The sequence below is a fragment of the Rousettus aegyptiacus genome, unplaced genomic scaffold, assembly GCF_014176215.1.
Source record: "Rousettus aegyptiacus isolate mRouAeg1 unplaced genomic scaffold, mRouAeg1.p scaffold_m13_p_6, whole genome shotgun sequence".
Taxonomy (NCBI): Eukaryota; Metazoa; Chordata; class Mammalia; order Chiroptera; family Pteropodidae; genus Rousettus; species Rousettus aegyptiacus.
Genome location: NW_023416309.1, coordinates 36,042,414 through 36,056,276, shown reverse-complemented (window position 1 = coordinate 36,056,276; position 13,863 = coordinate 36,042,414). Strand labels below are relative to the sequence as shown.

The 13,863-nt window shown below is 37.4% G+C and overlaps 1 protein-coding gene across 1 annotated transcript in view; it reads right to left on the bottom strand.

Annotated features, from left to right (window-relative positions):
• Positions 1-4,253, bottom strand: part of ENTPD1 (ectonucleoside triphosphate diphosphohydrolase 1) — a 98,430-nt gene extending 94,177 nt beyond the window's left edge. Inside the window, exon 1 of the mRNA XM_016164174.2 lies at positions 4,177-4,253. The gene's annotated coding sequence lies outside the window, so the exon portion shown is untranslated. The remainder of the gene's footprint in view (positions 1-4,176) is intronic.
• Positions 4,254-13,863: the final 9,610 nt, after the last annotated feature.

Here is a 13,863-nt window from a genome sequence, read left to right as displayed (position 1 = left end):
AGCATAATTCTCCTCTCATAAGTGCCAAGTAATTTGGCACTTGTTTAATGCACTGCTAGCTTCTTTTCATGGATAAGACGTTTCACATACACAATCTAGAGTCTGACTTCATATTCTTATTCTTGAGTCTGACTGCAAATTGTTTTTTCTCCTCCCCATACACTTCCTCCCATATCCCAGAGCACCTAGTCCAGTGTCTTGCATAAGTGCTTAATAAATAGCTGCCCTTGATTAGCTATTCTAATAGCCCTCAAATATCCATAAGAAAAATTACATGTAAATGAGGTCTTTTTCACTTCTTATCCTTCTAGCTAGCCATTCAAAATAGCCAGGAAGTTGTCATAATTATGTCCAGCCTACTTGTGGTGAGACTTGGTTTGAGGTAACAATAGGTCTTCTCCCTGTCACCAGTAGGGGTATGCATTTTCCTGACCCAATTTGCCTTTCATGACTCTAGTTACACAGAACTTCTTGGTTTCCAGCCAACTAACCACTGGAAGATTATGGTACCTAAACCTTGGACACTGATTTCTGGTCTGGTCAAGCAAACTGAACTCAGCTCTGGATACTCAGCCTCAGCACTCACCCCAACCCAGGCTCTGGAGTTACCTAAACTCCTACCTCATTCATATCTGACACTTCCCCTATCTTGAGAGTGATTTGTTTTCTTATCTGAGCCCTTAAAATTTAGAAATCCAAGCAGGCACAGAATGTTACTAGAAAAAAAAAATTCTAATTATTAAATCATTGCACACACATAGAGTCCAAGGTCTGAGGCAAAACAGCACCTTGCTTTCTCCCAAGTGGCTGCTGATCAGTCCACGCACGATCTGCCCTGATGGGCGTCATTCATACATTCATTTACTTAACAAATATTTATTGAACACCTACCATGTGTCAGGGACTTTTCTGGCATTGGGGTTCTCCCGGTGTCCCTGGTCTCCTTAATTTTCACTCCCTCCCTTTTTGCCCTATCCTGAAAATCTCAGTTTCCCTCTTACAGACCGGTAGTGGTAGTAGGATTTGGACCCTCCGGATACCTCAGCATGATACATTTGAGACAAACATTTCCCCTGCTAATATGGCCACCTCTTATAGATAGATCTCCTGTTGTTCTATCACAGGATCTTTGTCACTTTTCACCACCTCTTTGTCACTTTTTACCACTTCATGGAAGACCTCTTTCTAGCATCTTAGCCTGATGTAGGCCTGGAAAAAGGTAGAGCTGGAAGCTGGGCAAATTTCATCTTGCAAATATTATCACAATTTTAAAAATAGGATAAATATGAAAGGATGGGTGGGGCAGGGTAGAGAGGACAAACTAGAGAAGGGAGTGTCTGAGGGATTTAGCAAAAAGATGGCCATTCTACAGTCATTGCTAACTGGAGCAAAACTTAATTTCGAGTCTATCCAATTCTAATAAATACAAAATAAAATCGTTTAGAATGAATTTTAGAATTCTGTTAGCAATCTAAACATTGGAATTTTTAAACTTTTTATTTTCTAATAACTGTCGCTTCCCCGGAGAAGTTGTTTCTAATCTGCCATTCTAAATTAGACCCCTAGGTATATTCTTGCAGATCATCCTTTATTGTTTTTCATAGCACTTAGCCAATTTGCAAACATTTACTTAGAAGATCATAGTTTAATGTCTTTTTCCCCCCACCAAACAAGCTCCAAGAGGGCAAGAATCATTTCTGTTTTATTCTCTATGGAATATGCAGACCCTGCACAGAACTACCCAGAGTAGGAGATCAGTAAATGTTTGTCGAAAGAAAGAAACAAAATTCTTTTGCCTGGCTCCCTCCCTTAGGTCCCTCTTCAGACTTCTAGGTCCACCACTTTGTCTTAACACTGTAGCGAGTAGCTTGGTTCAATCTCAGTAGACTCAAGTACAGGATGCCTTTTACCCACAAACTCCATGTTTGCTGAATACATAAAGATAAATGTACAGATGCTCCTTGACTTACGATGAAGTTATATCCTGATAAGGCCATCATAAGTTAAGAATATCATGTCAAAAATGCATTTAATATACCTAATCCACCAAACATCATAGCTTAGCCTAGCCTGCTTTAAATGTGCGCAGAACACTTACATTAGCCTGCAATTGGACAAAATCATTTTACTGCTGCTACCCAGGATCACAGAGAGAGTATTGTACTGCATATTTCTAGCCAAGAAAAAGATAAAAATTTAGAGTACAGTTTCTCCTAAATGTATCCTTTTCCCATCATTGTAAGTTAGAGACAGTCTGTACAAACTTGTATATTTAGCACTGTTTTTAGTGTCAAAAACAAAATAAATCTAGAATATTACCTGAAATTATTGACTAAATTATATTGATAAGAGAGCAGGAGAGTTCATACTTCGCACTTATCAGTCACTGACCCGGGGCTGCAGGGTGGGGGATAATTTCTTAGGTGCCTCTGGGATCCTGTGAGTACAAGCTATGGTAACAAAGGTACAGTGCCTGTGGGCCTGTGAGTTCCCATCTTCCAGCACCCTGAGGGCCTGCTCACAAAGAGACAGCCAGAGGCTGTGGGAAGAACAACTATTCCAGGAACCGGTATGCACAGAAATACTAAAGAGATCTGAGGGCTTCTGAGTGCAGCACTGCCGAATCTGCTCTAGGTAGTCTTGGGATTAGTATATAATCATCGCAATTTTTAAACAAAAGCCTACATATGCCCATCATGTATGAGCAAGAAAAAGACATGGAAGGATCCTCCTGCTCTGGGGGAGAAATGGAGAGCGGCAATGAATGGAGGGGAGGCAAAGAAGTTTACTGATTTTTCTTTATACATTTTTATTATTACTTCTACTAAATAGTAAACATTTCTGTAACAATTTTAGAGAAAAAAGTTAGTTAGAACCTTTTAATAGATGGCCCATTCCCCAGGGAATTGATCACAGTAATCTCTCCCAACTCTGAGATTTTTCTGATCTAGCTCAAAGTAGGTGACAATCAATCCCTGTTGCTTTTAAATTAATCACTTGTCATATAGCAGGCAATCTTTATTTTTAAAAAGTTTAGGTTTGCTGAAATGTAATCTTTAAAAGTTTTTTAAAAACCAGCTGGGAATCTAGAATTAAATTGAAATTCACCTACATTAAGAACTGTTAGAAATAACTCATCCGAGTTGGCAATTAAATAAAAAGAGATCTTCCACGCGACACTAAGCATGCTCGTGCACAATGACAAACACAGCATCACTTACAGTTCTGCCTGGAAACAGACAGATTTCTTTTGACATTGATTGCAAGACACATTCTTCATTTCAAAACATTAAATATCTGTATTAATCAAGTGTTTTAGAATCAAGGATATACAGACTATATAAAGAAAACGTCTCTAAGCCTACCCACTCGACTGTTCGCCATAATTTCTTCCAGGAAAAATAGAAATTACATAGAGCTCTTTGCTCTGAAGCCTCTGGAATGAGAAAGAGAAACTGCCGCTGGAGAAAGGTGTCTGTGGGAGGGAGAGATGGGGGGAGCAAAGGGATCTGCACTGTGCGCCATAACGCCTTGTAGGCTAGACAGTGTTTTCTCTGTCTCCATAACCCAGAGGATGAAAACATTGATTTTACAAGACATGCTAAAGCATGACATACAACTAGGGGAATGTAGAAAGAATTATCAGAAAATACTTCATTACTACTCGACTAACATAAATATTTACCACATGTACATTATTTGTTCCTGTGCTTTGTGTTATAATAAAATAGAAACAAGCCAGAAGAGATCAATGAGGAAATAATTCCGCCCACCCACCCCCTTCTCTGTTTAACTGCCCTCTAGTTCCTTCCTCTGCCTACCCGGAAAAAGGCTTTGTGAAAAAGGAACTACAGTGCTCCCAAAAAGCAAATAATATGCCATGATTTATTATAGCTATGCTACATCGCTTGGTCTCCCATAGATCCCTTGTCATATTCTGCTTTGCCTCATTTATGCATAGAACAGATTCTATCATAAACCACCACATTATGGTGTCCCAGTTTTGTTATCATTGTTTTCTTTGTATCAACTTAAATCCATCTCAGCTACCCTGAGCTACCAAGAAAGTCCACCACAGTCATCACTGGAGTCCCCTTATCCTCCTGGTTTACATCAGAATCTGGGAGAAGTGTGAGGATCAGAAAATGGGGGAAGGACTTCGAATCTCTCACCTACCTCAATCCTTCTGATAGTCTCACTGCCCAGTCTTGAAATGTAACAGGCTTTCTGTTCCCATGCTAAATAGAAATGGGGAAGGGCTGTGAGGAAGTTCTGCCTCAGCTGGAAATCCCGGTGCCAGAAGTGGAGCCCGCCTCAGGCACCATACAGCCGTCTTTTCTGAGATATTACCAACTACGATAAGACCACGGAATAAGAGAGAGTTCCCCTACTCATGGCCCACCAGCCTCTATCCAGAATTTCCACTCTCTCCTCTGGCCCTCAAAGGTATCCCTTTATTTCTTACCTATTACCCTGTCGCTTTAGGCACCTTGTGCCAGGGTAAGATTGGGAACTCATGCTAATTAACATCTTAACAAAGTACCCTGCCAATTACGCTGATGTTATTGCTTCCCACCCCAAGTTTCCCTTTAATTCTTATCCCGCCCTCCATCACAACTAGACTTTGAGTTCTGGAAGAAAGGAACTGTTTATTATTCATCTTATCTTCTAAAACACCTAACATGGGGATTCTCAACCACTGTACTCAAGAAGTCAAATGCCACCCCCCCCCCAGCAGTCCCTCCAAATTTTTATTGATATGTAAAAAGAAAAAGTTTGTTTTTGCTACAAATGAGTACAAACATTGTCACAGCGATGCCTGAGATGTAAAATGAAACACATCAGGCAGCTGGGTGTGGAGCACTTTTGTGAAAACTAAGAGGCATGAGGTTAGCATGTGATCATATTGGCACTACAGAGAAACTGCAAGAACTCATCTCCAAGAAGATCATGGCCAGGGCAGAACCAGCTCTTGGCAAACGGAAAACATCCTGAAGAGCAACCTGTTGATAACCCTGATGTGTTTATTAACCTTATGGTGGCAATGACATTGTAATCATTGCTGGCTTTTGATCATTTAATTGCCTCACGACATATCTCATAAAAATTCTAGAATTTGAAGTATGCTTCTGAGATAGAGACAGATGTTCACTCCTTTTATTCTCATTTTCTTCTTAACTAAAAGAATATCCGTTGTTGAGCCACCCGACATAAAGACTGCACTGACAAGCCTGTCTTGCAGGTGTGCGTACATGAGATGGTGAATCACTTGGGGACTGGCAATAGCGGGTATCCAGAACTGTACCTGGCCTGAAGAGACAAGGAGAGGAAATAAGAGGTTCCTGCAACTCAAAGGGTAAGCCGTGGCTATAGAAGACAGTTGCCTGACAAGAACTGTAGCTTCTATATTGGGATGGGGTCCCTAAGAAGCAGACCTTAAAGCTAAGACTTCAGCACAAGTAATTTATTTAGGAAGCAATCCCAGGAGGCACTGGAAGGGGCTAGGTAAATGAGATAGGGCAGTGAAAGAGGCAAATGCAGGGTGCATTGATTTAGAAGATCAGCACTGAGTGCAATCAGGACTCATTATTGATAGGGACCTCTGCGAGATGGTAAAAACATAGCTCTGATTTGTCCCAACCTAGGCGAGAGGAAGTGAAGGTGTTTTTCCACTAATTCCCATATATTATTGGTTAAGGGCAGCTCCCTGGAGATATCGACTGTCCAGCATTTCTAGCCTGCCCTGTGCATGGCCTGGGCATGCTTCTATGACCAGAAAAAGGCCTCAGGCTGAGTGCGCAAGTATTTACACAAGAAGAAGCCACCACCATGTCTAAGAAGTGGTGAGGACTGAGGGTGGTGGGGGCCACAGAGTCTGCTACACCTTCAGTTAAAGAGCACAGTTCCTGGCGATCTGTGGCCCAGCAGGAAAGGAGTTGAAGACTAAATACCCAATCTTGCTCTCCACCCATCTCCATTCTGACGAACCTAACCAGAAGCCCATTTATACAGTTCACTTGGGATGACCTCCCAGCACACAGAGAAGGGTGGAGAGAGATAAACAGCAGATCGATGGAGCCAACAGAGTATCCGGTACACCTACCTTGCGCCAGTTCCAAACTTCTATATTTAAAATCTTAGACAGCACCATTTGACTATAGAAATACTGGGATACATTTACATATTCTCTAAAACCGAAGAAACTTGTGACTTGAAAAGACCTTGGAAAACTTATCTGTGTGTCCAGCAGTAGAAAGAGCACTACCTAAACTGAGAGGAGACTTAAGTTCTAGTTCTGGCTCTAATAATCAGTAATGATGCCGCTTTGGTCAAGTCACTTAGCAGTTCATGCTGTTTCCCCATCCTTATGATAGGACAAGGTCCTGTTGACCTAACAAAGCTATTGTGAAAATGCTCTGTAATTACAAAGTTATTATCATTAAAAATGTGAGTTGTTAGCATACCTTTACTGTCTCAGATGAGAAGCAATGCCACTTTTAACCATATTAAGGAAGAAAATTCCTTTGTTTCATTGTGTTTTTCAATTAGGAAGACATTTACACAAATATCTATCACCACAAATTTTTTTATTAAATGAGACAATATAAATAAATAATATGTATTTACATACGATTATTTTCTTACTACTAATCCCCCACCAAAAAAAATCTACATTCAATTAATTAATTACTCATCAGTTTCTAATAGTCATAGTCATTTTTTTCTCTGGTATCAACTGAGCATAAAGAGTCAGGAGGCTTTGACTAAAAATAAATGGCAAAAATTTATTCAAGGGTCTTAAGGTATGCAAACTAGAAACACAACTAGGCAATACCCAGAGTGTTTCGAAGAAAAAAGAAAAGCAAGGGTTCTTAGAGTAAAAAGTACTGATTCTTGAGAAGAATCAATTCTACATTCTTAGCCTCCGGATTGGTCTGATAGTAATCTTCCAGATGTCCCGTGGCCTGGATAATGGACGTCAGGTGATCCAGACATGTGAACGGTCTTTCTTCAATTTCTCATAGAGTTATCTACAGTATCTACATATATCTCCAGACACTGATGCATGACTAAAGAGTTCAAAAGTTTAAGTCCTTAGCCTAGTTAAAGTAAAATAAAATCTATTCCACATGCCTCAGACCTTTTAGTCCGAACCAGTTTTGTCAGCTTGACGACCCAGACTTCGTTTTAAAACAGCTTAGCTATACTGACTTCATCTTGTTTCTTTTTTCATTCCTCACGAGTTCTTTTTTTTTTTTTTGACAGTGCGCTTTACTCTTTTAACCAACTTCCTCTTTTATCCTTATGTATGTTGACATTTCTGATGATCCAGTAATTATGATTAAGCTTGCAATTCTTTCTCTTTTCACTTCCCTCTTAATATAGAATATAAGCCTAATGATGGAGGCGCCTTTAAATTAGAGTAAGAAATACTGGGCAGAACATTGTCTATGTGCATTCATCACATCCAAGGAAATAATGAAATTATAATTATTGTTCCTAAATGGAGATTTCAGAGTTTCTTCCTTGTTACAAATCAAGTATCAGAATATCACTAACTCAGAGAAATTTATAAAACAAAAGGCAATATTTCCTTTAAGGCTATCATACTGTTACTTCCTTAAGATCCTAATCAGTGTAGTCACACATTTAGCTGGCCTACCCTTTTCAAAAAATACTTTTGGGGGAGGGAGATTTTTAAATGTACCACCGCTAGGAAAATAAGCATTTGGCAGTTACCCACACACGACAAGGTAGAAGAAGGTAGAGACCAAGTTCTTAAGGAAACAAAATAGCCCATTTTATAAGAGTGAGCATAAAGATATCATTCTTATTACTGATTTTATTGTTTCAAGTCTTTGCAATGGGTGAGAGCAGGAAGATTTAAAAGTGTAAGGAAGGAAAAGGCTTCACCCTTTTCCTTAAAGTCAGTCTATCTATTTTAATTAGCTTTCTGGCTGTTATCTCTTTGTTTCACATCAGGAAATCTGCAGTACTCTATTATCACACCATTTTGAGGAAACAGATATTACCCTCCTGAACTTCTATAAGAAGTATAACAGATGAGTAGTTAGTTCAGCAATGACTACTCCAGGAAAGAAATTTTTGCGTATACCTTCCTGCCAATAAAGCTAAAGAAAACTACTTTTTAAAAAAATCTCTATAAAATGATAAGCCATTTTCCAAGTAGGTAATTTTCATTGTCCATATTTGTGTTTCTCTGAATATAATTGGTAGGAATGCCATTTAAAATACTAGACTATCTGATATGTGGAGAGAGAGAGACTATTGGAGAACTGAGAATTCAAGTAAAATGAAATATATATAATGGTTAGATAGCCTTTATTTTTATATTCCTAAACTTGCTAAAGATTACTTGAATTTGTAACGCCTAAAACAACAATAATCATATTAGCATTAAAAAAAAATTTTATTGGAAGAGATATTCAATTTAATTGATATAGAATGCTTATATGAATACTCTGATGTTTACACAACTGTTACTACAAATATGGAAATTCCAGATTGGTTTTGGTTTTTGCATCAGACTGTTAGGAGTAATAAAATGGATAAATAATATTATTTGGCTGTTATTTTTAGAGTGCTAAGAGAGCCCCAAACACAATTAAAATAACTCTACCACCTGTCTGCTACTATCTTAGATTTCTTTATCTATGAACAAATTGATCCAAAAATTGATGTAAATAGTCATGAACAAAGTAACAATAAAAGATGCCATTTCTAGGTTTAAAAAAGAAGAAAATGCCTGCACTTAAATGAATTGTAAATATTGATAATGATATGATTGTCAATATTGATTTGACCAGTAAATAGTGAGAGAGAGTAGAGAGACTGAATTCTTCACATGGCTAATGGACTAGTGAGAGAATCTTTCCACACACAAAGGAATAGGTATTGATTTAAAAAACCTTTATGATTATGAAGTATGAATTGCATATGAATTATCCAGAGGAAATTCCTAGACAACTTGAAAACATAAGGTAGAGACTTTAAGGTCATCTCTAGACTAAATTCTGTACACAATTCTCAGATACAGAAAAGAAATTTCTAGAGAATAAATATAAATGAAGGTCTTACATTTTGGAAGTTGTCTAGGCTTGTTGATACAAGAGTTTCTCTTGATTAAAGGAGCACTTTCTCCCCCTCAAATAAATAAGAAACTTCAATGTACCAAAACTATGACTCAAATCTAAAGGTCAGGAAACATTGTAAGTACCAAGTATGATTACATCTCCACATGTTAGAGCTTCATGTTTTGCCCAAACAAATCCCACAATTTGACTAGGGCACAGTTGGCTTGGCAACACTGTTGAAGGAGCTTCATGTTCTTGGAATCTCCCTGGATTATAAACTCTGAACTAGAGCTATCAGCGAGTACAACTAGACAGAAAAAGTTTGAAAGTTCATGCTCCCAGAGAAGCGGCACCACCTTCAAACCATACAAGGGGACCCTGCCCTAGTCCTGCTAGAAAGGTCCATAAACCAGAAACCCACAAATGATGAATTTGGTAACAGTCACATGGGCACTTCTATCACTCAGGCCCCAGTGCTCAGTGATGGCACTGGGCAGCTCACAATCCTACACATCTGTTGCTATGATTCAAACCCCAGAAAAATGCCCTGCCACATCTCTGGCCCTGTGTCCATGAAAGAAAAGATGACTGTGTACGAATGAAGAATTGAGGACTTTGGCACTACTGATATCGAACAGGTACATTGCTTCAGAGTATGAGAAGGATTTTAAGTTGGAGAAGTAATTAAGTAAGAAAAAAATTAGCTTATCATAACTTTCCTCTCGAATACCATGACTGCAATAGATTTTTGAATAGTGAAATATTTTCCAATAGAGCAGAGTGTTCATTTGCTTGAACTCTTTATATCCACTATTCACGATTTAGCACAGTTTTCACAACAGTTGTACACGGCAGCTGAGGAGCAATTTGCTGTATTAAACAATTAATAGTATCCTAAATTCGTATATATGTAAGTCAAGATATAATATGCATGAAATACAACACCTATTCTTGACACCAGCGACTACGATTATGAACAGTTTTAGTGTTATAGACATATTTAATAAAACTGAATTAAATTTCAAAAAATGAATTGAAAGTCTCAACTGTATTAAAATATATTTAATTTAAAGTTTGATATTTATTAATTATCATTTACATTTTACCTTTGAATTTAACAGATAATTTTGGACATGGAAGAAAAATAATTTCTTGAAAACATTTAAAACTTTTACATTTACTTTAACTGATATATTTTGTATAAAGTGATATTCAAATTTTTGCATATTTTTGTGGAAGTTTAAAAAATTGGTCTCAAATTTTTTTGACATAGCTCCCACAGAGAGGTGGGAGGGGTCCATATACTCTCTGGCTTGTAATCAATAGAGTACAGTGGAGATAACTCTATATGACTTGTAAGGCTAAATCAGAAAAAGTCACACAGGTTTAGCCTTGTTCACTAGAACACTCAGTCCTGGAGCCCTGAGCCACCATTTAAAACGTCCAGCTATCCTGAAGCTGCCATACTGTGGGGAAACCTAAGCTTCACACAGCAGGAGACCTCACTGGGCATTGCAGTCAATAGTTCCAAATAAGCCTACCCTTCAGCCCAGGTACCACAAAGGTGAGCGAGGAAACCTGCAGGTGATTCTGGACTGTAGCCATTAAAGTCTCCCCCAGCTGTTCATGTCTCGCCAGCTGAGACCCCAGACATCATCATCCAGGGATAAGTCATTTATGCTGTATCTTGTTTGAATTTCTGACCCAGAGAATTCGTAATGATGATAAAATAGTTATCATTTTATGCCTTGAAATTTTGAGATGGTTTGTTATATATCAGTAAATAACAAGAATGCTTTGAAAAAAAGTTACATTCGATTTTTAAACTTAGATCACTGAGAACGGTTATTAGTTAAACTGGTGATAGAAAATATAAAAGTGGAGAGAAGGAAAAAAAAAGTTAAGAGACAAAAGTAGAAAGAGAGACTTCTAATTATGGCAGCATGAGGGAGTTGGTCATTCTGCTCTGTAATAAAACAGGTATATACTTCAATTTCGAGGAAGATGGAGGAGATACATTTTTTTTTTCATACTCCCGTCAGTAAGTACAACTAAAACCCCTGGACATTATATATATTAAAAATAAGAGGAATCTAAAAGGTGGAAGGAAGAAGGCAGACTAGCTAGGGACCTTAGAGTCCTAGAAGTGACATGGTGGTGTGTTTCTGGGATTTCTTCTTGCCTTATGTATCCCAGACTTGGAGGAAGTGGGCTCCCACCCCCACCCAGCAGCAACAAGTAGTGCTGCTCTCTCCTGTGCCAACGGAGGCCAAATGAGGAACTAGACTTCTCTTGCCAGCTGACACTCATAGGCAGCTCCCTCTTGCCACTGATAGAGCAGTGGCAATGTCAGAGTAAGCTAGCTGAAACAGGTTTAAAAAAGATAGAGTCTCATAATGTAATATCCAAAATGTACAGGTTTTGACCGAAAGTCATCATACCAATAACGAGGAAGATCACAAACTGAATGAACAAAGACAATAGACGCCAACACACAGGTTGCAGTTTAATTCTAGGTTAAATTCTACTGTAATTTCTGGTTTAGTTTCTAGCAGAAATTCTAGATTAAATATGTAAATATATTTAAAGTAATCATGTGAATTAGTTTCTCAAAGTTCTAATTATTATGAAAGTACAAGTAAGCCACTAAAATATGTTATGACTTAAATAGCTAGTGCCTTTTATAAAATTATTTCTCATATATATGAAAAATACAGAGGTAGGAAGTCCTAGGCAGCCATGAAGTTTCCATGGTTGTTAGGGATCCAGGTTTCTTCCATTTTGCTGCTTGCCTTTTCTTAGCATGTTTCTCATGTTCCAAAATGACTGCTCAAGCTCCAGCCATCTCATTCAAAATTTAAGCAGCAGGATGGAGAAGAAAGGAATAAAGCGAACAATCTTCATTTCTTAACAGATTTCCCTCAAAGTCCCTTCAATTCTTTAATGTTTATCTCATTGGTCAAAACTACATGTATAGCCCCAACCAGCTGCAGAGGAGGCTGGAAATGCCACCTTTTGGCTACGTTGGGGTTCTGTTCAAGAGAGAAGGGAGAATGGATATGTGGTCAGTAATTAGCAGTCTTTTCTGTAGAGTAAAATGAAGAAAAGCAAAAAAGAAAAGAAGTAGATATCCCTTTACATTAAGGAAAAAGATAACATCATAAATAGTTTCTGTTTAGGAATAGTAGGCAGTGTGTAATTAATACAGTGCTTGCTATTAATGCTTATGGCTAAAGAAAATTATTTTTAAAGATTTCAACATGCAAATGTATTTCTTCACTCTATTATGTATTCATTGTTTATTAATCTCTTAATAAGCAAGGAAATTAATTCTTCCAGAGCTACTAAACTTTCGTTTTCCATTAAACATGTAGACACCATTTATTTGATTTCTTTGGATAATTGCTTGTGAACTACTATTTAAATTACCTAGTTATTTTAATTATGGTTACTATGAAAATTAATGATGGTTAAAAAATGCATCTTGGAGAGAGGACGTGGGAGGAGGGAGGAAAAAATGGTTATGAAAGGACAACAGGAGAGATCTCTGTGGTGAGGAAAGTGCTCTACATCTTCACTGCGGTGGTGGATACATGAAATCACACATGATAAAATTTCATAGAACTATTACATACACATGCACGTATGCACTCATGAAAGTAAAACCAGGAGAATCTGAAGAAGATGGGTGGATTATATTAATGCCCATGTTCTGGTTGTGTCACAGTTTTGCAACGTGTTCCCTTTGAAGGGTACACAAGATCTTTATTACTTTCTACAACCTCATGTGATCTACACTCATCACAAAATTAAAATCTAATTTAAAAGTATCAGTTGATGAAAATGATTCTACACGTATTCATAGCTTATTTTTTAAAAGTAAAAATAACATTGGTAAACTTGTCTTTTTATTCTCTTGTGTCTTTTTATTAAGAGAAGTTCTGAATTTTAATTAGATTTAATTTCTCAATCTTTTTCACTGTGATCAGTGACTGTTCTGTGCAGTTTAAGAAATATTGCCTTATTATGACCCCGGGATCATGAAGATATTCTCTCCTGTTGTCTTCCAGTAGCTTTATTGTTTTACCCAAGTCTACAATCTATATTAAATTGATATTTGGGTATGTGTAGCTAGGAGTAGGAGTCAAGATCTACTGTTGTCTGTATGAATACCCAGTTGACTCAGCACAATTTATTGACAAGATCATGCTTCCTCACTGCTCTGCAGTATCACTTCTGTCATAAATTGTACATAGGTCTGTTTCTAAACTCTGTTCTTTTCTTTTGGTCTATTTGTCTATCTTGAAACAAAAGCCATATCATTTTATCGTAATAATTATTTTATTCAAAGAGTAAGAGGTGATATATAGTAGGTCTAGCCCTTCCAACTTTGTTCTTCTTTAAGATTCTCTTGGCTATTCATGGCCTTTTGCAATTATATGTACATGTGAAATTAGCTGGTTAATCTTTACTAAAAATGCTGAAACTTTCACTGGGACAGCACTCAATCTGTATGTCAATTTGGGAAGAACTGACATGTTTTCATTAATAAGTCTTCCTAGCCATGAATTTGGTGTAGCTGCTCATTTATTTGTTTTCTTTAATTTCTCTCATAAACAGTATATAATTTGATATGTAGAGATCTTGCATTTTTAGATTTATTCCTAGGTGTTTAATTTTTTGTTTTTATAATTTTTAGCACCTAAGAATATTTATTTTCCAAGTTATTATTGTTACAATATAGGAATACGATTTTTTCCATATTGAT